Source organism: Lycorma delicatula, chromosome 9 (genome assembly GCF_047948215.1).
Source record: "Lycorma delicatula isolate Av1 chromosome 9, ASM4794821v1, whole genome shotgun sequence".
Taxonomy (NCBI): Eukaryota; Metazoa; Arthropoda; class Insecta; order Hemiptera; family Fulgoridae; genus Lycorma; species Lycorma delicatula.
Genome location: NC_134463.1, coordinates 132,827,542 through 132,852,779, shown reverse-complemented (window position 1 = coordinate 132,852,779; position 25,238 = coordinate 132,827,542). Strand labels below are relative to the sequence as shown.

At 31.9% G+C, this 25,238-nt stretch overlaps 1 long non-coding RNA gene across 6 annotated transcripts in view; it reads left to right on the top strand.

Annotated features, from left to right (window-relative positions):
* Positions 1-205: 205 nt before the first annotated feature.
* LOC142330061 (uncharacterized) overlaps positions 206-25,238 on the top strand; it is a 44,842-nt gene continuing 19,809 nt past the window's right edge. The window contains exons 1-5 of one of the 6 annotated variants that reach the window (XR_012757666.1): positions 206-545; positions 2,059-2,252; positions 12,878-13,050; positions 14,521-14,717; positions 22,649-22,811. This is a non-coding gene — a long non-coding RNA (uncharacterized LOC142330061). Of the gene's footprint in view, positions 546-2,058; positions 2,253-2,690; positions 2,713-10,179; positions 10,356-12,877; positions 13,051-14,520; positions 14,718-22,648; positions 22,812-25,238 lie in introns of those variants that run through there. The other 5 variants (XR_012757670.1, XR_012757665.1, XR_012757667.1 and 2 more) reach the window with 5 other exon arrangements.

Genomic DNA, 25,238 nt, shown 5'->3' with positions numbered 1-25,238 from the left:
TCAACAATTCTCATTAATGTCCAATAATCAGCTAAGAAGTTGTACTATTGTAATTTAAAAATTCACTAAGAAAAAAGAAATAAGTATTAAATAAAATTATTTCCATAGGCAAGTCTAGGTTTTGTCTGTCTAGCTATATTAACTCTTTATTTGTTGAGTAAGATAAACTGCACATTATTCATGAACAACCATATTCTGATTTAACTTGTGTTTAGATAGAAGTTTTAAGGTGATGAACTGTGGACTCCATGTACTTGAAAACATCATGCCCAATTCTATTACTCTGAGATAATATGACTGTTCATTTGAAAACTTGTTATAAATGAAATATTGAATGTTTAAAGAGAATTCACTTATATAACTTCCTGACAGGTAACCTTGTGACGTATGTTCTGAGAAGCTGTATATAAAGAATACAAAAAATATATAAAATAGCCATCTCTACTTAAACTGCCAACACTTAACAACTTGTGTACATAACATGGCTGTAAGAGTTGAATTATGCCTAGAACAAAGTGACAACACCTGCTGCATTTAACATAAAGGTAAATTTCATTTCAATAGTAATTTTCAAAAAAAGGTTCTATGATGTATTATTGTAATAATCTGCACCCCTTGCAACCTGATTATTCCACAGCAAAAAAAAAGTAGCCTCTTAAAAGTAGAATGATGTGAAGTAAGATAGAATACTAACAACTAAAGTGTAATTTAATAAAATTGTTTACATACATTTTCAAAAGTCTTACTAATTTTTATTGTCTACTACTGATAATGACCATAGCAAGGAAAACTTATTAAAATTTTAAAAATACATCTTTTTATATTGAAAAATAAATCATATTACAAGTAATGATATCATTAACATGTAGTATTTTGAAAATAAAAGTAATTACATTAGAAACAACAATATATAGTATTGAAAAACAAACAAACAAAAATTTAGTGGTCTATTATGAGATAGACCATAGCTAACGTCATCAAATTTATATAAAATTTAATTTGCCAAACTGCTGGTTTTCTATTTTATTTTATTAACTAATGTAAACTACGTGTTTAAAGTATAGCCGAGTTATTAATGTATATTTATTGGTAAAAACTGGACCTTGAAAATCCTTTCATTACATATATCATTTTAAGCCAAAATTAGGTAAGCAGTAACTTTTTTGTTAGCTTGTTTTAATATCAACTGTACTTTATTTTATGTACCAGAGGATTAGTTATTAAAAACATGAATTCTTTTATACATGTCCCTTAACATAAGATGCAAAGAAATCTAGATTTCAAGTATGTAACATAATTATAGGATTAATTGAAGGTCATAAGTTTGATTTTCAACAAAATATTATGTAGTTTAATAACTGTTTTGGCCTGCTTAAGAGATAAATCTGTATTTAATACCAAGCACTTATAAATACATTTTATCTGAAATAAAAGAATACACAAGGATTGTTTTATAAAAACGTATTATTCTATTTCAAGCGATGTGGGCAGAGGCAAACATAGGTTGAGAGTAAGCCGGTAAAAGACACATTTCGAAAGTAATATACGAGCATAGAGCTTGGATTTATATTGTTATAGTACAATGATATTTTCTGATATGTGTAAGAATTTAAGTAAACCATTTTATTTCCAAACAAAGTTTTTATCTTATTCCATTTCAGGTTATGTTGGCTCCAAAGTCAAAACAGTTAACGATTTATTGGTTATGTTCAGTCGAGTTTATCGTAGTGTATAACATATACATCATTATAAAATAAAATAAAATAATCTAAGTATATTTTTTCATATTGGTCAGTATTTTTCATAGCGACTTTTTAATTTTTGTAAACATTAAAAACGTCAAGGACAAAAATTTAATTCAAATCCGCCGCTAGACGTGCTAATTGCTTAAATTATTTACCACACAGTCTGTTAAAACGGTTATTTTGTTTACTGTGTTCGTTCGTCGAATGAAAGATCGAGGGAGGTGTGGTTGTCATGTGCCTTTTTGTTCCTTTTTTTGAATTGTATAATCCAAAAAAAATATTTATTCAGTGAATAAATTATGCTTGTTTTCAGAAAAGATTACTGTAAATAGAGTAATCAGTGTTTAAGTGTACTACCACTACCTAAGTATGAACGAAATTTATATATCGTATAGATTAGTTGAAGATTCAAAACCACACTATGTTTATACTGTGGAAGTACTCTCGGACTGTGTTCATCATAAAATAGACAAAAGATATAGCGCTTTTCATTCACTGCACAGAGAAGTAAGCATTTTCAATAATGTTTTTGATTATATTTAGTAAGTGTGTAGTGTTCATAAATAATCTGAAGTAACAATTGTTTTAAAGGTACCGCCTTCATCCTGTTGCATCAGGGTATTCGTGCATACTAATGGTAATAATCTACATTTTAATAGCTGCATTCGATTAACGCATTTAAAAATGTGATACTTATTACTAACTTGTGTTTCAAACTGGTTAATATTGCTTTTTGATATCTTAACTTAAAATTTGACTTACATCTATTAATTAATGAAATTTGTAATATAAAAATTTTCGTACTGTTACTGTGATTGATCAGTGTCGGAAAATGTTTATAGGCTAATAATCAGGTTGCATCTATACTTCCATTCTTGGGATCTAACTGAAAGTTTTGTTTACTCCTTCATGGTGTAACTTTTACTGTTACAATTTTTTTTAATTGCTTACTCTGGCGTTTTGTGTGGTGAGTGAACTAAATATTTTTGATTTTATGTTCTGATAGATTATTTTGTGGCTGTATGTATGCTTATGAAATGTAAATGAGAGGTGTAATACCCTACTTTGTAATTATAAAGGTAAATACTGCTACCTAAAACTGCCATCCATGTCTGCAGTAAGTTTCAGTATGGCATGTTTATATACAGTTTGTAGCCTCATGCATAATGTAAAAGCGCAGCAATAGTTTGGCTTGGTATCATTCAGAAATATACATTGAGATAATCCTCTCTGTATCAGTAGAGTAGTACGTTATGTCAATTAGCTGCTACGGTTCTGCAGAACCCAATTCAAGTCTAAAAAGTTTATTTACTTTTGTAAGGAATTTAGATATCATATTATTAATGCGATCTGATTGTTAGTGTTAAAATATCAGCATTTTCTCAATGATAAAGGATCTTATCATACTATATCAGGGCAAGAGCAGCTGCTGAGCTATTTTATGATAATTCATAAAATTATGAATTATTTAAATTCCTATTATTTTATATTTTATTATAAAATCCTAAGAATTTTTTCAAGAAATCACAAATTTTTGTTGATTAAATAATCAGTTTACTTTTTGATTTCATCCAGTTTGAGAAGACCTGCCACTGTCATTTGCAATATTTTTTTAAAACTGCCCATTATCAATCTAATGAATTCATTTGAAATAGTAGTATCCTTTTCTTTTTCACTCATCACTTATTTGTTTTAAATCACAAATTAAATGTAGCAGTGTTTTAATATAAGATACCTAACTAATAGATGCTATAATGAAAAATTATACAAGTAAATATCTATAATTGTAAATTTAGATCCTCACACATACACACATGCACGTACACACACATACACACTAAGAGAGAGAGAGACAGAATGTGTGATTGAGAGAGAACTAAAAGATGTTAATTAGGATGTTAAAAGAGGACTTAATCAGTGGTATCAATTTATATACTTAGCGTAAAATACTAGCTTATGATAATAATGAATGCAGTCCATCAAACCAGTTAAGAAGAGTACTGGGTAAAATTTAGGATAATGTAACAAGTGATAGTAACAAATAAGTAATGTAACAAATGATTCATTTATATACTTATTTCCTTTAAGAAAACTTGTCCAAAGATTGAGTGTAATGAAACAAACTACAGTAGTATTTGTGTTGATATTTACAGTTTTTAGCTGATAATTAATAAATTATTAATTTTTAAAAATTCATTAAAACTCAACTTTTGTTTAAAATGTAAACTTAACCCATCAATGTTTTTAAACTAGAACTTTATTTTTGTTTTACAACTAGTGATATTATCTAAATATTTTGTAATTTTCCAACCTCATAGCAGTGTAGTTGCATATTACCCTTTCATCCAGATGCTGTTGTTAGGTTTGGATCATGATTCCCAGTGACGGATCAGCCTGAGAATTTTTCATACAATTGAAAATTTCCTAAGATATTTTCATGTACTTTTATAAAGTTTTAATTATATAAATAAAATGATATCACAAAATATTATAGGCCCTACTGTGATTTTAAAAAAATTCTTGCGTACCATAATGCCTAACTTGATTTAACATTCATAGTAGCAGGCTTAAATTAATTCTGTTACCTATCTTGTATTTGTTTCTGGAGTTCTTGAATTAATGTTTGATTATTTTCAGCGCTTAAATAATGATAATTCTCATTGTAGTGCTTCCCCAATTAAGCTGTCATTTATATATTAATAAAAGATACATTTGAAAAAAAATAAAAGGAAATAAAATTTAGTACAAATTTTTGTATATAAAACTGATAATAATGCTCACCTGAGATGCTAATATTCATTAGTTTTAAAGAATGCATTATCTACCAGGTAATGCTCCAGTTGCACTTTTTTTAATATTAATTCTTGTCTTCTTTTAAAATATTTATATTTATTTACTAATTTAACAAGGGTTCGTTTAAAAAAGCATCAATTGGCGATTGGGAAATAAAAAAGATATCTCTTTAATCCCCATGGTCATGAAAATTAATATTTTAAATTTATATTATTTAAAAAAAACCATGCTTGTCTTTGGAATGTTGCTTGCGTGATTTATAACTACTTTTTTGTTGTTCAAAAGCTTTCTTTAAATATATTTTTTAGAAAGTGCTGTTTTTCAGGGAAAACGTATATTAGTAATATCTACTAACTAATTCCTTAACTATTGAATATATTGAATTCATAAGAAAGGTACCTATTGTAATGGGTGTCAGGATTCGTCTTCTGGAAAATTTCAACATTTTTTTTGTGTTCACATCCCCCAGATCCCAGAACCACTGTCAGTTCAAAAGTTTATATACACATATATATTTCACTTTCTTGTGGCGATGATAACCGCTGTAATTTTTCACAAATCACTTTCAAATTGATACATAAAATATAATGACTCAAAATCTTGCTCGAGTTCATTAATGGGCAAAATCAGACCATGAGGGTGGAAATAGGGGAGGCTTTTTTGAAAAAAACAAAATATTGCTATAACTTTCTTATTAAATAAAATATCAAATTCATTTAAAGTTTCTACTATTCTTTGGATAAGGGCGTAATACTTATATAAGTAAAGTTTTTTGGTATCATCAAACATTGGTCTAGGGGGGTGGAAAAAATGGGGTTTCGAAGACAAAAAAAAACATATCTTCCTTAATAGGCACAGTATCAAATTTGTTTAAAGTGATTGTTAATCCTTTAAACATTACCTAAAACTTTTGTCTGAAACAATTTTTGATATGACCAACCTTTCGGCAAGGGATGACAAAAATGTTGTAACCCTGCGGCACCCCCCTCCCCATGAATATAGAAGTCGCAGCCCACGCCTCCTTCTGACGTCGCCTTTACTCTCCGGTTATTTAAATAGTCGTTAACCAACGCTCTTATGTATAGGCTTATTTCCCTCCATTCCAGTTCTTCCATGACAGCTGAACAAGGAACGTTATTGAAAGAGTTCTTTACATAAAGCAGTACCACCACCGTATTCTCCTCCAGCGCCAGGTGCCTGCTGCCTTCTGATTTGGCCAGGAGACCACCCTCTCTACTGCATCTATAGTAGACCTCTCATTCCTGAACCTGAACTGATTCTGTGAGAGGTCTCCCTTTCTTTTCTTGTCTGAGAGCCTTCCTGCCAAGAGGCAAATACCTTTCCCATTGTGCTAAGCAGGCACAATGGGCAGTATCCTCCAGGTATTCCCATTTGCATCTCTGCCTTTGGGAGTAAGACCAATCTGGCCTCCTTCCAGCATTCCAGGAATTGACCATCCTGTACCGCAATATTTATTGCTTCCAAAACTGGCCAAGGGTGGCTTTCCATTAGTTTTTTCATGACCAGCGCCGGAACACCATCCGATTCTGAACTCGTTTTAACATTTATCTCTCTTGTTGCCAGCATGGTTTCACCCACCTTGAAGCGCCTTGATTGCCCCAGCTCTATTCTTTCTCACTGATGATGTTGTGCTGGGAAAAGCTCACGTACGACTCCCCTCACTTGGTCTTCTGTGAGAGTAGACAGGCGTCTCCGTCACAATCTGGTATGTCTGCCCCCAAGGGTTATTGTCTATTTCAGCCCAAAGCTTCCTCCAAGCTTCCCTTTTTTGCTCCTTGATTTCTGCTGTGAGCCTTTTCCTGGCTGCCTTTTGTTCTTCTACTAGCATCAGATCATCTTCCCCATGTCTCCTTTGGTCTTCTTTGTGCACTCATGACTTCCCCTCTTAGTTCAGCAATCCTCGTTGTCCACCAGTAGGCCCTTCTCCTTCTTAAACCCCTAACAGGAGCTACGCTGTTGGATTCTTCTTTGAGGTCCGCATGAGTACCTCCAGCTCGTCCAGTGGGTTCTGCTCAAATCTAGCAGCTCGTGCTTCCACTTTCCTTTACACCTGTGCTTCATTGGGCCCCAGATAGTCTGGATTTCCTCTTGATCCACATTTCCCCACTCCATCTGGAAGCTGATACCACAATGATCACTGGCGAAGTCCGTGAATAGGACCTGCCATTCTACCACTCTCCTCACCGTGCCTTCAGACACAAAGGTTACATCCACCACCAATCCTCTGCCCCTTCCTATAAATGTTGGATCCCCTCCATCATTAATGCAAGTTAGTGGGAGAGAACCAACCACCACCAAGAGTTTGTCCACACACACTGACACTTGCTTGTTTTCAACAGTAGTCTTCCCTCTCCTCTCTCTACTTTTATTTTCGCATATCTCCCAATTATGTCATAGATGGCCATGTCTCCTTTTCTATCAGTGATTCATCCATGGGCCACCCAACATCTGTTTAGGTTAATTTGTAATATTCTCATTTCTGACGTAATTTGTTACAACTGAAGCTTCCAATTCTTTCTCCTTCTTTCCTGCAAGATACACATCTGGTGGGTTCCTTAGATTCTTCTCTGAAGTGACCTAAGGCTCCACAGTTGTAGCAATTACATGACCTGTTGGGGCCTCTGCATTCTACAGCCTTGTGGCCTGGCTCCCAACATCTATAGCATGATTCTACTTCCCTCCTCGGCTCCACTCAACATGAGTGCCAACAAGTAGCCTCCTTTTCTATGTCAACCTTCCTGCATGTTTCTGGGCCAGGACCATCATGGCATTCTTCATGCTGCCGAATGCAGGGCGCAGTGAGGTAACACGTATTTCTTCATCAGTTCCAACTTCCTTTTTTACCGCCTCAGTCAATTCTTCCTTCATGGTTTCTAGGTCGAGATCTTTGATATGGACTGACACCATTCTCTCCCCTTTTGACCTGTCCATCACCACCAGTCCTTGGATCTGTGACCCACCCCTTGATTTCAGTGTGGTTCTTCCCTCACTGTTTTCTTTCAGCGTAACTTTCACCTTTTCTCTTGGTCCCTTTCGCACTGAAAGGATATCTTCTGCCAGGTCATTCCCTACACACCTCTTAACATCCTTCAGGAGGGTGTGCATAGGTGGCACCCTCGTTTCTCATTGTCACCATGACCGTCTTTGGGCCCAGTGGAGTCCCTCTCGTTTACTTGCTCCTTTACCAAACAGGTATAACGGAGCTTTAAGTCCCCACCGGACACACCAGTATTCTGTCACTTTTCTTGTTAGTACGGCCTATGTCTTCATTGGCTGCCACTATTCCAATCTACCTTTTTTCTGCCTTCCAAAGCTTGTTCAGCCCGTCCACCATGTGCTTTGTCCTCTGGTCTTCATCACCTGCTACCAGTAGGACATACGCGGATGCAGACCCTGCTTCCTTGTTTTCTTATGTTTTCCTATTATGTTTATTTGCATCACGTCCTTCAGTAAAAGGTCTGAATGTAAGTTTCCTTTCATCAGTCTGGCATGTGCTCCTGGCACCTTGGAGCACACATGCCTTGCATACGGTGCCTCCTTGTTACCTTTTAGGTCCAGTACATATTGGTATATGTACTGGACCTAAAACCAAACCTTTGTAATGTAAACAAAGGTTTGTGATAATAATAAGTTCAAACCTGCATACAAAACGAATAACCACATAATAAAACATTTAATAAGTAATATACGTAATAATACTTCTGATATATAGAATTTGAATGGTATTTATAAAATTGTATGTAATGATTGTGGCAATATTTATTTATATTGGTAAGATCACTATATCTTTTAAAGCTAGATTTATAAAACATTTTAGAAGTTATAAAAAAAGTAAACTGGGTTTTTTGAATGTATCGGATCATTTTATTAAAAATAAACACACAATATCAGATATTCAGACAAACTTAAAAATATTAGGAATTAAAAAATGCAATATGGATAGGATTAACAGGATTTCGGTTTTGACATTTTAGAAAGGTATTGTATATATAAACATAAGAATAATATGATCAACCTTCAAACAGAATACAAGGATGACAGTAGTATAAAGGCTGCAGTATTTGATCTGTCAATATAGTCAGTAGGGTAAATTCAGTGAAACAACTGGCACATGATTTTTCTTTGCTTAAGTTTTTGTTTTTACTTTAAAAGTTTTAATTTTTATCTTTGTTTTAATTATATTTTTACATTTTAATTTTAACTTAATTGATAAATTTTTATAATTTTAAACAATTTTTTGTTTTTTGTCTCTTGTTTTGATTATAATTTTAAAAAATGTTTAATTTAATTAAAAGTTTTAAAATTTTTTTATAAGACTTCAAAGTATGATAAGTTAAATTTAATTTGTTTAAAATATTTTTAACTTATCACAAATTATAAGCGAATAAGTGGTATGTTTTCATGGATTGCAAGTTTATGATGTTTTTTTGTATGCAGCTGATGATGCGAATCAAGTTCACAAAACCACTTCTATTTGTGTAATGAAATCCTATTTCAATTATTCAGTAGTTAGGGTTGATCTCTTAAATATAAATTAATATATCTATTTATATAGCAGGGGGTTCTTTAATATGGAAGCTATAAATATAATAGCTTGTATTTTATATTTATATAGCAGAGGGTTCTTTAATATAAAATAATTATTATTCAGAGCCCCCTCCCCAGACTGCATTTAAATATTTTCATTGAAGGAAAAAATTTTCTTATCAATATAAGACCTGGTAAGATCTTAATCATTACACATCCTTAAATGCCTGCTATTTCTACAACATGAAAAATATATTTAAACAAATTAAAACTGTCGATTGATTGGTCACCCATTATTTTATTGAATACTGCTGCATAATGATATTTAATCCTTTATTTTCATACCTCGTTTTCTTTTTTTTTAGTTCAGTTTTTTCAGGCAGTCATATTTTTCATTTTTATAGTTCTTTTTATTATATTACTCCAGATATACTGGTTAAATGATGAAATAAACTCATCAGTTGAATTATGCAGGGTGATGAAATGTGCTCACATTGAACACTTGTAGGAAAAACTTGCTAAGAAATTTGAAAAGGAAGCACCAGTGAAAAGTGTTACTCAGAATTTAGTTGAAAAATTACACGAAACGGGTTCAGAGTTAGACCAGAAACGTGCCCAACACAGTCAGTTTGAACATCACATGTTTTGATAACATTCATGGAATACAGGTGTTTCATAAGCTAACTAATGCCATTCAAAAGGATTTACTACTGTCAGTGGTTCAAGAATTTCATTAGAGGCAACATTGGCATTTTAAATAGTGTTTTTCACAGATGAAGAAAGTAGTCTGAACTATTGAACCAGGGGTAATGAAAACCTGCACAGATTTCTTTGATTCTCCCCTACATCCACAAAAAGTAGATGTATAGTATGCGATATCAAGGTGACAAATAATAGGACCCTTGTTTTTTTAAAAAACTTGGATGATGCTGTCTACCAAAAAATGATCCTACAGTTCATAGCCTTGCTGCAAGAGGAAAAGCGTAACAGCCAGTTGCAACAAGACAGCACCACTTGCTGTACAACTCATTCTATTACAGAGATGTTACAAGATTTTTTTAATGGAGCAGTAAGAAAGATCCTATAAAAAATCAAGTTTTTTATAGGAGCAGTCCACACACCCTGCAAGAATTGAACGAAAGACAGACATTAAAAATTCCATTCAGGAAATAGATGGGATACAGCTTACAATAGTAGCCTGGAACACAGTTAAACGTGTTGACAAGTGCATAGAAGTGGATGGACATTTAAACACCTGTAAATTATTATGTAAGTGTTTGCCAGTAAATTATTATTTGTAGACTAAACTAGGTGATGGGACCTCTTTTAAGTTGAACCCTACTTAAAAAGTTATGAAATCAATCCAGAACAGCAGTACAACAAAGGGGTATTGTTTTCTGCATAACAATGTTCAGTTTCATTCAAGTGAAACATTTTCAGCCTATCCTGGACTTAGGACCAAGTAAGTACCGTCTGTTCGACAAAGTCCATGTCCAGAAGTTCGACAAAGGTCCATCAGTGCAGAAATACTGTTATGTTAAGGTCTTGAATCTGGTGAAGTAATGTTATAGATGTAACTTTAACTTCATACATTAATCTTTTTTTCTGCTGAATTGTTCTTAGAATACACACAAACCAGAAAGAGACCAGTGGGTTAAATAAATATATCTCACTAAAACCATGTGATACTTTTTTTCTTACTAGCATCTAACTTTTCAGGGGCTTATAGATTAAAAAATGTAGTTACTACTAGTTTACTTGATTGAGTGTGTAAATAAAATATTTTTTTTTAATTGGAATTCAGTCTCTTTAATTAAAAAAAAAAAAAATGGATAGTGCTAATTTTCTTAGCCATTTAAAACGTATGGTTACTATACACTTGTAAAGATACGTCCACATTTGTACCACTTGCATTCATTTAGCCCTAATGCTGCTATAAGTTGGTATATTTAGTTGTAAATGTTTCCCAGTCCAGTTATAGTTATTTTAATAATTGCTGTTTTATATTTTTGATGATACCTTATGGCTGCAATATCATTAAGAAATGAAAGAAGTATTCATAATACATGTTAAAGCGTATTAACATTATATTGTGTCATTAGATGTATACTGCCTTAATATTTGAATTTAGTTCAACTTAATAAAAACAAAGATTATTAAATTTGTAGGTGATTTTTTTTAAATTGGCACCCTGAAATATGGATTCAAAAATGTGGGTGAATTAAGAAAGTTAAAAAATGATGTTAAGAGTTAACATGATGCAGTAATGTTGAAATTAATTTTTATTAAGATTTGTTACGAATTAAAGATAACTTTATAAATTAAAGTTAAAATTTTTTTTTTACATTAAAAATTATGATTCAAAATTGCTTAAATAGATAATAGAATGTCATTTTTTATTTTTTTTAATAATTTCTATTTTAGAACTTAAAATACTTTTGTTAAAAAATTGTATTTCTATTTTATAAAATTCATGAAGACAGTTTATAAACTCTTTAATTTTGTTTTCTAATTGTTGATTTTTATATCTGGTTAAGAAATAAAAGCCTAGTCTACAGTTATATATAGAAGTATATGCTGTTTGCTTGTCAGAAACAGAGAATACTCAAAAGTTTTGTGTGTGTGTATATATATATATACACCTTTTTGTATATTTTATTAAAAAAAAAATATTCTGTAAAATTTTAAAGGTTGAATTGATCAAATGAAAGATAATGATATTTTCAATTTTTTTTGTAATGGTGAATTAATTCACCACTGAGAAACTTTTGTGGGAATATGGAATTTTGTATGAAAATGCCATGCCTGACTGGGATTCAAACCCAGGACCCTGGATGAAAGGTCAAGACACTGCTACCACTCTACCATGGAGATTGGCAAATTCTTTTGTGTGAAACATTCAAAAAATTTTTCAACACTACGTGTGCTGTTCATTGATCTTGAGAACAACCCCTCCTGTGTACTACTTTTTTTCTTGTACAGCTTACATGTTAGATATGTGTGTGAAGAATATGTCAATGTGTTAACAATTGAAGAACTTACATTTATAGTGGAGAATGTTGTTAAATCTTGTAATAAACAGTTAAATTTAGTTCAAGAAAAACTCAGAGAGGTTTTACATGAACATTTATTTATTTCTAAAAATTATACCAATCATAAATTTACAAATAAACACAATTTTTATACAGTTCATAATCCTTGAAATTGTAATAAACTATTACTAAACAATTTTGTTCTTAGATTATAAAATATTTTATTAAGTCACATGGATTTTACATATAGGTGACACATGACAGATATAATATTTAATTCATAAATTTTAGAATACTAGCAACGTATCTTGTGCACTAAGAAGTGATTAAGCTACTGTTTTGAATGGGAGGCATGTAAACTTTCCAAGATTCCAGTTACTTAGTATTTCAACAATTCTCATTAATGTCCAATAATCAGCTAAGAAGTTGTACTATTGTAATTTAAAAATTCACTAAGAAAAAAGAAATAAGTATTAAATAAAATTATTTCCATAGGCAAGTCTAGGTTTTGTCTGTCTAGCTATATTAACTCTTTATTTGTTGAGTAAGATAAACTGCACATTATTCATGAACAACCATATTCTGATTTAACTTGTGTTTAGATAGAAGTTTTAAGGTGATGAACTGTGGACTCCATGTACTTGAAAACATCATGCCCAATTCTATTACTCTGAGATAATATGACTGTTCATTTGAAAACTTGTTATAAATGAAATATTGAATGTTTAAAGAGAATTCACTTATATAACTTCCTGACAGGTAACCTTGTGACGTATGTTCTGAGAAGCTGTATATAAAGAATACAAAAAATATATAAAATAGCCATCTCTACTTAAACTGCCAACACTTAACAACTTGTGTACATAACATGGCTGTAAGAGTTGAATTATGCCTAGAACAAAGTGACAACACCTGCTGCATTTAACATAAAGGTAAATTTCATTTCAATAGTAATTTTCAAAAAAAGGTTCTATGATGTATTATTGTAATAATCTGCACCCCTTGCAACCTGATTATTCCACAGCAAAAAAAAAGTAGCCTCTTAAAAGTAGAATGATGTGAAGTAAGATAGAATACTAACAACTAAAGTGTAATTTAATAAAATTGTTTACATACATTTTCAAAAGTCTTACTAATTTTTATTGTCTACTACTGATAATGACCATAGCAAGGAAAACTTATTAAAATTTTAAAAATACATCTTTTTATATTGAAAAATAAATCATATTACAAGTAATGATATCATTAACATGTAGTATTTTGAAAATAAAAGTAATTACATTAGAAACAACAATATATAGTATTGAAAAACAAACAAACAAAAATTTAGTGGTCTATTATGAGATAGACCATAGCTAACGTCATCAAATTTATATAAAATTTAATTTGCCAAACTGCTGGTTTTCTATTTTATTTTATTAACTAATGTAAACTACGTGTTTAAAGTATAGCCGAGTTATTAATGTATATTTATTGGTAAAAACTGGACCTTGAAAATCCTTTCATTACATATATCATTTTAAGCCAAAATTAGGTAAGCAGTAACTTTTTTGTTAGCTTGTTTTAATATCAACTGTACTTTATTTTATGTACCAGAGGATTAGTTATTAAAAACATGAATTCTTTTATACATGTCCCTTAACATAAGATGCAAAGAAATCTAGATTTCAAGTATGTAACATAATTATAGGATTAATTGAAGGTCATAAGTTTGATTTTCAACAAAATATTATGTAGTTTAATAACTGTTTTGGCCTGCTTAAGAGATAAATCTGTATTTAATACCAAGCACTTATAAATACATTTTATCTGAAATAAAAGAATACACAAGGATTGTTTTATAAAAACGTATTATTCTATTTCAAGCGATGTGGGCAGAGGCAAACATAGGTTGAGAGTAAGCCGGTAAAAGACACATTTTGATTTTTATTGTTATAGTACAATGATATTTTCTGATATGTGTAAGAATTTAAGTAAACCATTTTATTTCCAAACAAAGTTTTTATCTTATTCCATTTCAGGTTATGTTGGCTCCAAAGTCAAAACAGTTAACGATTTATTGGTTATGTTCAGTCGAGTTTATCGTAGTGTATAACATATACATCATTATAAAATAAAATATTTTTTCATATTGGTCAGTATTTTTCATAGCGACTTTTTAGTTTTTGTAAACATTAAAAACGTCAAGGACAAAAATTTAATTCAAATCCGCCGCTAGAAGTGATAATTGCTTCAATTATTTACCACACAGTCTGTTAAAACGGTTATTTTGTTTACTGTGTTCGTTCGTCGAATGAAAGATCGAGGCAGGTGTGGTTGTCATGTGCCTTTTTGTTACTTTTTTTGAATTGTATAATCCAAAAAAAATATTTATTCAGTGAATAAATCATGCTTGTTTTCAGAAAAGATTACTGTAAATAGAGTAATCAGTGTTTAAGTGTACTACCACTACCTAAGTATGAACGAAATTTATATATCGAAGTATAGATTAGTTGAAGATTCAAAACCACACTATGTTTATACTGTGGAAGTACTCTCGGACTGTGTTCATCATAAAATAGACAAAAGATATAGCGCTTTTCATTCACTGCACAGAGAAGTAAGCATTTTCAATAATGTTTTTGATTATATTTAGTAAGTGTGTAGTGTTCATAAATAATCTGAAGTAACAATTGTTTTAAAGGTACCGCCTTCACCCTGTTGCATCAGGGTATTCGTGCATACTAATGGTAATAATCTACATTTTAATAGCTGCATTCAATTAACGCATTTAAAAATGTGATACTTATTACTAACTTGTGTTTCAAACTGGTTAATATTGCTTTTTGATATCTTAACTTAAAATTTGAACTACATCTATTAATTAATGAAATTTGTAATATAAAAATTTTCGTACTGTTACTGTGATTGATCAGTGTCGGAAAATGTTTATAGGCTAATAATCAGGTTGCATCTATACTTCCATTCTTGGGATCTAACTGAACGTTTTGTTTACTCCTTCATGGTGTAACTTTTACTGTTACAATTTTTTTTAATTGCTTACCCTGGCGTTTTGTGTGGTGAGTGAACTAAATATTTTTGATTTTATGTTCTGATAGATTATTTTGTGGCTGTATGTATGCTTATGAAATGTAAATGAGAGGTGTAATACCCTACTTTGTAATTATAAAGGTAAATACTGCTACCTAAAACTGCCATCCATGTCTGCAGTAAGTTTCAGTATGGCATGTTTATATACAGTTTGTAGCCTCATGCATAATGTAAAATCGCAGCAATAGTTTGGCTTGGTATCATTCAGAAATATACATTGAGATAATCCTCTCTGTATCAGTAGAGTAGTACGTTATGTCAATTAGCTGCTACGGTTCTGCAGAACCCAATTCAAGTCTAAAAAGTTTATTTACTTTTGTAAGGAATTTAGATATCATATTATTAATGCGATCTGATTGTTAGTGTTAAAATATCAGCATTTTCTCAATGATAAAGGATCTTATCATACTATATCAGGGCAAGAGCAGCTGCTGAGCTATTTTATGATTAATTCATAAAATTATGAATTATTTAAATTCCTATTATTTTATATTTTAACTTATAAAATCCTAAGAATTTTTTCAAGAAATCACAAATTTTTGTTGATTAAATAATAAGTTTACTTTTTGATTTCATCCAGTTTGAGAAGATCTGCCACTGTCATTTGCAATATTTTTTTAAAACTGCCCATTATCAATCTAATGAATTCATTTGAAATAGTAGTATCCTTTTCTTTTTCACTCATCACTTATTTGTTTTAAATCACAAATTAAATGTAGCAGTGTTTTAATATAAGATACCTAACTAATAGATGCTATAATGAAAAATTATACAAGTAAATATCTATAATTGTAAATTTAGATCCTCACACATACACACATGCACGTACACACACATACACACTAAGAGAGAGAGAGAGAGAGAGAGAGAATGTGTGATTGAGAGAGAACTAAAAGATGTTAATTAGGATGTTAAAAGAGGACTTAATCAGTGGTATCAATTTATATACTTAGCTTAAAATATTAGCTTATGATAATAATGAATGCAGTCCATCAAACCAGTTAAGAAGAGTACTGGATAAAATTTAGTATTAATGTAACAACAACCAATGATTCATTTATATACTTATTTCCTTTAAGTAAACTTGTCCAAAGATTGAGTGTAATGAAACAAACTACAGTAGTATTTGTGTTGATATTTACAGTTTTTAGCTGATAATTAATAAATTATTAATTTTTAAAAATTCATTAAAACTCAACTTTTGTTTAAAATGTAAACTTAACCCATCAATGTTTTTAAACTAGAACTTTATTTTTGTTTTACAACTAGTGATATTATCTAAATATTTTGTAATTTTCCAACCTCATAGCAGTGTAGTTGCATATTACCCTTTCATCCAGATGCTGTTGTTAGGTTTGGATCATGATTCCCAGTGACGGATCAGCCTGAGAATTTTTCATACAATTGAAAATTTCCTAAGATATTTTCATGTACTTTTATAAAGTTTTAATTATATAAATAAAATGATATCACAAAATATTATAGGCCCTACTGTGATTTTAAAAAAATTCTTGCGTACCATAATGCCTAACTTGATTTAACATTCATAGTAGCAGGCTTAAATTAATTCTGTTACCTATCTTGTATTTGTTTCTGGAGTTCTTGAATTAATGTTTGATTATTTTCAGCGCTTAAATAATGATAATTCTCATTGTAGTGCTTCCCCAATTAAGCTGTCATTTATATATTAATAAAAGATACATTTGAAAAAAAATAAAAGGAAATAAAATTTAGTACAAATTTTTGTATATAAAACTGATAATAATGCTCACCTGAGATGCTAATATTCATTAGTTTTAAAGAATGCATTATCTACCAGGTAATGCTCCAGTTGCACTTTTTTTAATATTAATTCTTGTCTTCTTTTAAAATATTTATATTTATTTACTAATTTAACAAGGGTTCGTTTAAAAAAGCATCAATTGGCGATTGGGAAATAAAAAAGATATCTCTTTAATCCCCATGGTCATGAAAATTAATATTTTAAATTTATATTATTTAAAAAAAACCATGCTTGTCTTTGGAATGTTGCTTGCGTGATTTATAACTACTTTTTTGTTGTTCAAAAGCTTTCTTTAAATATATTTTTTAGAAAGTGCTGTTTTTCAGGGAAAACGTATATTAGTAATATCTACTAACTAATTCCTTAACTATTGAATATATTGAATTCATAAGAAAGGTACCTATTGTAATGGGTGTCAGGATTCGTCTTCTGGAAAATTTCAACATTTTTTTTTGTGTTCACATCCCCCAGATCCCAAAACCACTGTCAGTTCAAAAGTTTATATACACATATATATTTCACTTTCTTGTGGCGATGATAACCGCTGTAATTTTTCACAAATCACTTTGAAATTGATACATAAAATATAATGACTCAAAATCTTGCTCGAGTTCATTAATGGGCAAAATCAGACCATGAGGGTGGAAATAGGGGAGGCTTTTTTGAAAAAAAACAAAATATTGCTATAACTTTCTTATTAAATAAAATATCAAATTCATTTAAAGTTTCTACTATTCTTTGGATAAGGGCGTAATACTTATATAAGTAAAGTTTTTTGGTATCATCAAACATTGGTCTAGGGGGGTGGAAAAAATGGGGTTTCGAAGACAAAAAATAACATATCTTCCTTAATAGGCACAGTATCAAATTTGTTTAAAGTGATTGTTAATCCTCTAAACATTACCTAAAACTTTTGTCTGAAACAATTTTTGATATGACCAACCTTTCGGCAAGGGATGACAAAAATGTTGTAACCCTGCGGCACCCCCCTCCCCATGAATATAGAAGTCGCAGCCCACGCCTCCTTCTGACGTCGCCTTTACTCTCCGGTTATTTAAATAGTCGTTAACCAACGCTCTTATGTATAGGCTTATTTCCCTCCATTCCAGTTCTTCCATGACAGCTGAACAAGGAACGTTATTGAAAGAGTTCTTTACATAAAGCAGTACCACCACCGTATTCTCCTCCAGCGCCAGGTGCCTGCTGCCTTCTGATTTGGCCAGGAGACCACCCTCTCTACTGCATCTATAGTAGACCTCTCATTCCTGAACCTGAACTGATTCTGTGAGAGGTCTCCCTTTCTTTTCTTGTCTGAGAGCCTTCCTGCCAAGAGGCAAATACCTTTCCCATTGTGCTAAGCAGGCACAATGGGCAGTATCCTCCAGGTATTCCCATTTGCATCTCTGCCTTTGGGAGTAAGACCAATCTGGCCTCCTTCCAGCATTCCAGGAATTGACCATCCTGTACCGCAATATTTATTGCTTCCAAAACTGGACAAGGGTGGCTTTCCATCAGTTTTTTCATGACCAGCCCCGGAACACCATCCGATTCTGAACTCGTTTTAGCATTTATCTCTCTTGTTGCCAGCATGGTTTCACCCACCTTGAAGCGCCTTGATTGCCCCAGCTCTATTCTTTCTCACTGATGATGTTGTGCTGGGAAAAGCTCACGTACGACTCCCCTCACTTGGTCTTCTGTGAGAGTAGACAGGCGTCTCCGTCACAATCTGGTATGTCTGCCCCCAAGGGTTATTGTCTATTTCAGCCCAAAGCTTCCTCCAAGCTTCCCTTTTTTGCTCCTTGATTTCTGCTGTGAGCCTTTTCCTGGCTGCCTTTTGTTCTTCTACTAGCATCAGATCATCTTCCCCATGTCTCCTTTGGTCTTCTTTGTGCACTCATGACTTCCCCTCTTAGTTCAGCAATCCTCGTTGTCCACCAGTAGGCCCTTCTCCTTCTTAAACCCCTAACAGGAGCTACGCTGTTGGATTCTTCTTTGAGGTCCGCATGAGTACCTCCAGCTCGTCCAGTGGGTTCTGCTCAAATCTAGCAGCTCGTGCTTCCACTTTCCTTTACACCTGTGCTTCATTGGGCCCCAGATAGTCTGGATTTCCTCTTGATCCACATTTCCCCACTCCATCTGGAAGCTGATACCACAATGATCACTGGCGAAGTCCGTGAATAGGACCTGCCATTCTACCACTCTCCTCACCGTGCCTTCAGACACAAAGGTTACATCCACCACCAATCCTCTGCCCCTTCCTATAAATGTTGGATCCCCTCCATCATTAATGCAAGTTAGTGGGAGAGAACCAACCACCACCAAGAGTTTGTCCACACACACTGACACTTGCTTGTTTTCAACAGTAGTCTTCCCTCTCCTCTCTCTACTTTTATTTTCGCATATCTCCCAATTATGTCATAGATGGCCATGTCTCCTTTTCTATCAGTGATTTATCCATGGGCCACCCAACATCTGTTTAGGTTAATTTGTAATATTCTCATTTCTGACGTAATTTGTTACAACTGAAGCTTCCAATTCTTTCTCCTTCTTTCCTGCAAGATACACATCTGGTGGGTTCCTTAGATTCTTCTCTGAAGTGACCTAAGGCTCCACAGTTGTAGCAATTACATGACCTGTTGGGGCCTCTGCATTCTACAGCCTTGTGGCCTGGCTCCCAACATCTATAGCATGATTCTACTTCCCTCCTCGGCTCCACTCAACATGAGTGCCAACAAGTAGCCTCCTTTTCTATGTCAACCTTCCTGCATGTTTCTGGGCCAGGACCATCATGGCATTCTTCATGCTGCCGAATGCAGGGCGCAGTGAGGTAACACGTATTTCTTCATCAGTTCCAACTTCCTTTTTTACCGCCTCAGTCAATTCTTCCTTCATGGTTTCTAGGTCGAGATCTTTGATATGGACTGACACCATTCTCTCCCCTTTTGACCTGTCCATCACCACCAGTCCTTGGATCTGTGACCCACCCCTTGATTTCAGTGTGGTTCTTCCCTCACTGTTTTCTTTCAGCGTAACTTTCACCTTTTCTCTTGGTCCCTTTCGCACTGAAAGGATATCTTCTGCCAGGTCATTCCCTACACACCTCTTAACATCCTTCAGGAGGGTGTGCATAGGTGGCACCCTCGTTTCTCATTGTCACCATGACCGTCTTTGGGCCCAGTGGAGTCCCTCTCGTTTACTTGCTCCTTTACCAAACAGGTATAACGGAGCTTTAAGTCCCCACCGGACACACCAGTATTCTGTCACTTTTCTTGTTAGTACGGCCTATGTCTTCATTGGCTGCCACTATTCCAATCTACCTTTTTTCTGCCTTCCAAAGCTTTTTCAGCCCGTCCACCATGTGCTTTGTCCTCTGGTCTTCATCACCTGCTACCAGTAGGACATACGCGGATGCAGACCCTGCTTCCTTGTTTTCTTATGTTTTCCTATTATGTTTATTTGCATCACGTCCTTCAGTAAAAGGTCTGAATGTAAGTTTCCTTTCATCAGTCTGGCATGTGCTCCTGGCACCTTGGAGCACACATGCCTTGCATACGGTGCCTCCTTGTTACCTTTTAGGTCCAGTACATATTGGTATATGTACTGGACCTAAAACCAAACCTTTGTAATGTAAACAAAGGTTTGTGATAATAATAAGTTCAAACCTGCATACAAAACGAATAACCACATAATAAAACATTTAATAAGTAATATACGTAATAATACTTCTGATATATAGAATTTGAATGGTATTTATAAAATTGTATGTAATGATTGTGGCAATATTTATTTATATTGGTAAGATCACTATATCTTTTAAAGCTAGATTTATAAAACATTTTAGAAGTTATAAAAAAAGTAAACTGGGTTTTTTGAATGTATCGGATCATTTTATTAAAAATAAACACACAATATCAGATATTCAGACAAACTTAAAAATATTAGGAATTAAAAAATGCAATATGGATAGGATTAACAGGATTTCGGTTTTGACATTTTAGAAAGGTATTGTATATATAAACATAAGAATAATATGATCAACCTTCAAACAGAATACAAGGATGACAGTAGTATAAAGGCTGCAGTATTTGATCTGTCAATATAGTCAGTAGGGTAAATTCAGTGAAACAACTGGCACATGATTTTTCTTTGCTTAAGTTTTTGTTTTTACTTTAAAAGTTTTAATTTTTATCTTTGTTTTAATTATATTTTTACATTTTAATTTTAACTTAATTGATAAATTTTTATAATTTTAAACAATTTTTTGTTTTTTGTCTCTTGTTTTGATTATAATTTTAAAAAATGTTTAATTTAATTAAAAGTTTTAAAATTTTTTTATAAGACTTCAAAGTATGATAAGTTAAATTTAATTTGTTTAAAATATTTTTAACTTATCACAAATTATAAGCGAATAAGTGGTATGTTTTCATGGATTGCAAGTTTATGATGTTTTTTTGTATGCAGCTGATGATGCGAATCAAGTTCACAAAACCACTTCTATTTGTGTAATGAAATCCTATTTCAATTATTCAGTAGTTAGGGTTGATCTCTTAAATATAAATTAATATATCTATTTATATAGCAGGGGGTTCTTTAATATGGAAGCTATAAATATAATAGCTTGTATTTTATATTTATATAGCAGAGGGTTCTTTAATATAAAATAATTATTATTCAGAGCCCCCTCCCCAGACTGCATTTAAATATTTTCATTGAAGGAAAAAATTTTCTTATCAATATAAGACCTGGTAAGATCTTAATCATTACACATCCTTAAATGCCTGCTATTTCTACAACATGAAAAATATATTTAAACAAATTAAAACTGTCGATTGATTGGTCACCCATTATTTTATTGAATACTGCTGCATAATGATATTTAATCCTTTATTTTCATACCTCGTTTTCTTTTTTTTTAGTTCAGTTTTTTCAGGCAGTCATATTTTTCATTTTTATAGTTCTTTTTATTATATTACTCCAGATATACTGGTTAAATGATGAAATAAACTCATCAGTTGAATTATGCAGGGTGATGAAATGTGCTCACATTGAACACTTGTAGGAAAAACTTGCTAAGAAATTTGAAAAGGAAGCACCAGTGAAAAGTGTTACTCAGAATTTAGTTGAAAAATTACACGAAACGGGTTCAGAGTTAGACCAGAAACGTGCCCAACACAGTCAGTTTGAACATCACATGTTTTGATAACATTCATGGAATACAGGTGTTTCATAAGCTAACTAATGCCATTCAAAAGGATTTACTACTGTCAGTGGTTCAAGAATTTCATTAGAGGCAACATTGGCATTTTAAATAGTGTTTTTCACAGATGAAGAAAGTAGTCTGAACTATTGAACCAGGGGTAATGAAAACCTGCACAGATTTCTTTGATTCTCCCCTACATCCACAAAAAGTAGATGTATAGTATGCGATATCAAGGTGACAAATAATAGGACCCTTGTTTTTTTAAAAAACTTGGATGATGCTGTCTACCAAAAAATGATCCTACAGTTCATAGCCTTGCTGCAAGAGGAAAAGCGTAACAGCCAGTTGCAACAAGACAGCACCACTTGCTGTACAACTCATTCTATTACAGAGATGTTACAAGATTTTTTTAATGGAGCAGTAAGAAAGATCCTATAAAAAATCAAGTTTTTTATAGGAGCAGTCCACACACCCTGCAAGAATTGAACGAAAGACAGACATTAAAAATTCCATTCAGGAAATAGATGGGATACAGCTTACAATAGTAGCCTGGAACACAGTTAAACGTGTTGACAAGTGCATAGAAGTGGATGGACATTTAAACACCTGTAAATTATTATGTAAGTGTTTGCCAGTAAATTATTATTTGTAGACTAAACTAGGTGATGGGACCTCTTTTAAGTTGAACCCTACTTAAAAAGTTATGAAATCAATCCAGAACAGCAGTACAACAAAGGGGTATTGTTTTCTGCATAACAATGTTCAGTTTCATTCAAGTGAAACATTTTCAGCCTATCCTGGACTTAGGACCAAGTAAGTACCGTCTGTTCGACAAAGTCCATGTCCAGAAGTTCGACAAAGGTCCATCAGTGCAGAAATACTGTTATGTTAAGGTCTTGAATCTGGTGAAGTAATGTTATAGATGTAACTTTAACTTCATACATTAATCTTTTTTTCTGCTGAATTGTTCTTAGAATACACACAAACCAGAAAGAGACCAGTGGGTTAAATAAATATATCTCACTAAAACCATGTGATACTTTTTTTCTTACTAGCATCTAACTTTTCAGGGGCTTATAGATTAAAAAATGTAGTTACTACTAGTTTACTTGATTGAGTGTGTAAATAAAATATTTTTTTTTAATTGGAATTCAGTCTCTTTAATTAAAAAAAAAAAAAATGGATAGTGCTAATTTTCTTAGCCATTTAAAACGTATGGTTACTATACACTTGTAAAGATACGTCCACATTTGTACCACTTGCATTCATTTAGCCCTAATGCTGCTATAAGTTGGTATATTTAGTTGTAAATGTTTCCCAGTCCAGTTATAGTTATTTTAATAATTGCTGTTTTATATTTTTGATGATACCTTATGGCTGCAATATCATTAAGAAATGAAAGAAGTATTCATAATACATGTTAAAGCGTATTAACATTATATTGTGTCATTAGATGTATACTGCCTTAATATTTGAATTTAGTTCAACTTAATAAAAACAAAGATTATTAAATTTGTAGGTGATTTTTTTTAAATTGGCACCCTGAAATATGGATTCAAAAATGTGGGTGAATTAAGAAAGTTAAAAAATGATGTTAAGAGTTAACATGATGCAGTAATGTTGAAATTAATTTTTATTAAGATTTGTTACGAATTAAAGATAACTTTATAAATTAAAGTTAAAATTTTTTTTTTACATTAAAAATTATGATTCAAAATTGCTTAAATAGATAATAGAATGTCATTTTTTATTTTTTTTAATAATTTCTATTTTAGAACTTAAAATACTTTTGTTAAAAAATTGTATTTCTATTTTATAAAATTCATGAAGACAGTTTATAAACTCTTTAATTTTGTTTTCTAATTGTTGATTTTTATATCTGGTTAAGAAATAAAAGCCTAGTCTACAGTTATATATAGAAGTATATGCTGTTTGCTTGTCAGAAACAGAGAATACTCAAAAGTTTTGTGTGTGTGTATATATATATATACACCTTTTTGTATATTTTATTAAAAAAAAAATATTCTGTAAAATTTTAAAGGTTGAATTGATCAAATGAAAGATAATGATATTTTCAATTTTTTTTGTAATGGTGAATTAATTCACCACTGAGAAACTTTTGTGGGAATATGGAATTTTGTATGAAAATGCCATGCCTGACTGGGATTCAAACCCAGGACCCTGGATGAAAGGTCAAGACACTGCTACCACTCTACCATGGAGATTGGCAAATTCTTTTGTGTGAAACATTCAAAAAATTTTTCAACACTACGTGTGCTGTTCATTGATCTTGAGAACAACCCCTCCTGTGTACTACTTTTTTTCTTGTACAGCTTACATGTTAGATATGTGTGTGAAGAATATGTCAATGTGTTAACAATTGAAGAACTTACATTTATAGTGGAGAATGTTGTTAAATCTTGTAATAAACAGTTAAATTTAGTTCAAGAAAAACTCAGAGAGGTTTTACATGAACATTTATTTATTTCTAAAAATTATACCAATCATAAATTTACAAATAAACACAATTTTTATACAGTTCATAATCCTTGAAATTGTAATAAACTATTACTAAACAATTTTGTTCTTAGATTATAAAATATTTTATTAAGTCACATGGATTTTACATATAGGTGACACATGACAGATATAATATTTAATTCATAAATTTTAGAATACTAGCAACGTATCTTGTGCACTAAGAAGTGATTAAGCTACTGTTTTGAATGGGAGGCATGTAAACTTTCCAAGATTCCAGTTACTTAGTATTTCAACAATTCTCATTAATGTCCAATAATCAGCTAAGAAGTTGTACTATTGTAATTTAAAAATTCACTAAGAAAAAAGAAATAAGTATTAAATAAAATTATTTCCATAGGCAAGTCTAGGTTTTGTCTGTCTAGCTATATTAACTCTTTATTTGTTGAGTAAGATAAACTGCACATTATTCATGAACAACCATATTCTGATTTAACTTGTGTTTAGATAGAAGTTTTAAGGTGATGAACTGTGGACTCCATGTACTTGAAAACATCATGCCCAATTCT